This window comes from Gossypium hirsutum, chromosome A02 (genome assembly GCF_007990345.1).
Source record: "Gossypium hirsutum isolate 1008001.06 chromosome A02, Gossypium_hirsutum_v2.1, whole genome shotgun sequence".
Classification (NCBI taxonomy): Eukaryota; Viridiplantae; Streptophyta; class Magnoliopsida; order Malvales; family Malvaceae; genus Gossypium; species Gossypium hirsutum.
Window position 1 is genome coordinate 12,589,580 of NC_053425.1, and position 3,363 is coordinate 12,592,942.

Here is a 3,363-nt window from a genome sequence, read left to right on the forward strand (position 1 = left end):
TGAATACTCATCCTAGTAAGTTTTGGCTCCCTAAGACCAAGTTGCTTGAACATTTTGTAAGGCATCAGATTAATGCTAGCGCCTAAATCAGCTAGTGCCTTTTCATCATTTAAACTACCAATTAAGTAGGGAACAATAAAGCTTCTTGGATCTTTCGGTTTGGTTGGCAGTTTATTTTGGAATATTTCGAGCATTCCTCGTTGAGTTCTACTATGGAAAGCTCTTCAAACTTCCTCTTATTTGTTAGAAGCTCCTTAAAAAATTTTGTGTATGTAGGCATCTGCGAGATAGCTTCAACAAAAGGTAAGTTAATATGCAACTGTTTAAAAAGTTCAAGAAATTTACTGAATTGTGCATTCATGCGGTCTTTCTTCAATTTTGCTAGAAACGGGATTGGTGGTTTATATTCCCTTGGCACTGGATTTTCATTGTTTTTGAGTTTTACCTCTTCTCTTTCGTTTCTGTCAGCTTCTTGTGGTGGCTTCTTTTTAGATTCAGCTAACACTTTCCCATTCCTTAGTGTAATTGCTTTCACATGATCTTTTAGATTGGGTTCGGTGTTACTAGGTAGACTCCCTGGTGGTCTCTCTGAAATCATCTTAGCCAGTTGTCCAATTTGATTCTCGAGCCTTTGAATTGATGCTTGTTGATTTTTAAGTGCAGTTTCAGTGTCCTGAAAATGGGTTTCCGCTACTGAAATAAACTTTGTCATCATCTCCTCAAGGTTCAGCTTTTTCTCTTGCTGGTAAATTTGTTGTTGGAAGCCTGGAGGGGGTGGTGGCCTCTGATTCCCTTGGCCTCCCCATGAGAAATTTGGGTGATTCCTCCAACCTGCATTGTAAGGATTACTGTAAGGATTATTTTGAGGTCGAGGATTATTACCCATATAGTTCAATTGCTCATTCTCCATGTTGGGGCCGTAGGCTGGATATTCTGAAATGCTCATTCCACCTCCACTTGCATCGCACTGCATTACTGAATGTTCGCATGTAGAAATAAATAAACCATCAATCTTTTTATTCAAGAGTTCTACCTGAATTGATAGCATATTAACTGAATCGACGTTAAAAACACCGGCTGCCTTGGTTGGCTTTGTCCTTATGACTTGCCACTGATAATTGTTCAGTGACGTCTCCTCTATGAACTCATAAGCCTCCTTAGGTGTGTTATTATTGATGGTTCCACCGATAGCTGCATCGATCATTTGTCTAGTTGGGGGATTTAAACCGTTGTAGAAAGTTTGAACCTGTAGCCAAAGAGATAACCCATGGTTAGGACACCTCCTTAATAAGTCATTGTATCTCTCCCATGCATCATAAAGAGTTTCTAAATCCATCTGCACAAAAGAAGAGATATCATTCCTCAATTTAGCCATTTTAGCCGGCAGAAAATATTTAAGCAAAAATTTTTCGGTCATTTGTTCCCAAGTAGTGATTGACCCTTGTGGTAACTAGTTTAACCAGTGTTTAGCCTTATTTCTTAATGAAAATGGAAATAACCAAAGGTGAATGGCATCGTCAGAAACGCCATTGATCTTAAAGGTGTCGCATAATTCCAGAAAATTTGCTAAATGAGTGTTTGGATCCTCGTCCTGCAAACCATTAAACTGAACAAACTGTTGTATCATTTGAATCGTGTTAGGTTTCAGTTCAAAATTATTTATAGCAACAGCAGGTCTAACGATACTCGATTCAGTTCCTGTTAAATTAGGTTTAGCATAATCATACATAGTACGAGGAGCAGGATTCTGATTTACTGGATTTGCGGCAACCACAGGAGGCAACGGATTATTATGATTTTCAGCCATCTATTTGGTAGTATTGGTATCATCCTCGTGCTCTTCCTCTATGTATTATAGGCTTCACCTTATTTCTCTTTAATTTTTGCGAGTTGTGCTCTCGATCTCACTGTCAAAAAGCAAAGGTCCTGACGGGTTCCTCCTAGTCATAAACTAGAGATACCTGCTAGAAGAAAACAGAAGAAAAATTCGAAACGAAAAATTAAACTAAAAACACAAAGTAAATTGCAATAAAAGTAAGAATGGCTAAAGTAATAAATTAAGTGTTCCTAGTATCTTAATCCCTGGCAACGGTGCCAAAAAACTTGATGGTCGCTAAACTAACTAAAAATTCGACTAAGGCAAGCGCACCTATCAAACAGTAGTATAGTTATGGTGAGACCAGAAATATTGTATCCATAATGACTAAGAGTACTAGTAATTACTATCTTTTTATTGTCTAGCCTAAGAATTAAGAGAGGTTTTTAAACTAAGACTAATCATTTAATTAACTAGGATTACGACAAAGATAAAAGTTGGAAAATACTATTGAAAAACCAATGGAGAAGACAAAACCCAAGGAAGAATTCACCTAGACTTCACTTATTACTTTTGAATTAGATGATTTATTCACTTGACTTAATCCGTAGAAATCCCTAATTTATGTTAATATCTTTCTCGAGACTAAAAACAACTGACTCTAGGTTGATTAATTGAAATCTCTTTCTATTTAAAACCCCTATTATCGCATTAAATCGATCTATGGATTCCCTTATTAGATTTGACTCTAATCCGGTAGATTTATGTTGTCCCATCTCTAGGATTGTATGCAACTCCGCTTAATTATGGAAGATCTACTCTTAAACAAGGACTTTTTCTCTACTGAATAAGCACATCAAAACCTGAATTAATATCCTAGGATATTAAAGCAAGGATTAAAACTCACAATTAAGAATAAGAACAAGTATTTATCATATAATTCAAATAGTAATAAGATCCGTCTTCGGTTTTATCCCCCTTAGGTATTTAGGGAGTTTAGTTCATAATAATGGAAAACATCTCAAAAATCAGGAAAACAACAAAGCATAAAAACACCCAAAGGACTTCTAAGGAAATTAAATAGAGATCTTCAGTCTTGAAGTAAATCCTGCTTCCGAGCTAATTCTGATGGCTATCCTTGAGTATTTTCTGCCTTCTACTCTTTGTGTCCCTTTTGATCCTCTTTTGAGGTGTTTAAATAGACTTTGGAATGCCCAAAATAGCCCAAAATTAGCCTTTTCCGAATAGAATTAGACTTGGGTCTAACAGGGACACGGCTGTATGCAACGCCTGTGTGATAGTGCTCAGGCCATGTACAATTCTGACTTGATTTAATGTCGACATGACCATGACACACAAGCGTGTGGCCTACTCGTGTGTCACACATAGGCGTGTGAAAGTACCTAGTCCGTGTGGAACACTGAAATTAGCCTATTTTGTCTGTTTTCTAGCTTGTTTCTTGCTCTTATCTCTTTCCTATGCTCTCTTGAGTATAAAACATGAAATTAAAGGATTAGGAGCATCAAATTCAATGAAACCTAGGAAAA

At 36.8% G+C, this 3,363-nt stretch overlaps 1 non-coding gene across 1 annotated transcript; it reads left to right on the forward strand.

Moving 5' to 3' along the window:
* The first annotated feature begins 1,262 nt into the window (after positions 1-1,262).
* LOC121216922 (small nucleolar RNA R71) lies at positions 1,263-1,369 on the forward strand. The gene has a single exon (XR_005913141.1). It is a non-coding gene; the product is annotated as a small nucleolar RNA R71 (small nucleolar RNA).
* Positions 1,370-3,363: the final 1,994 nt, after the last annotated feature.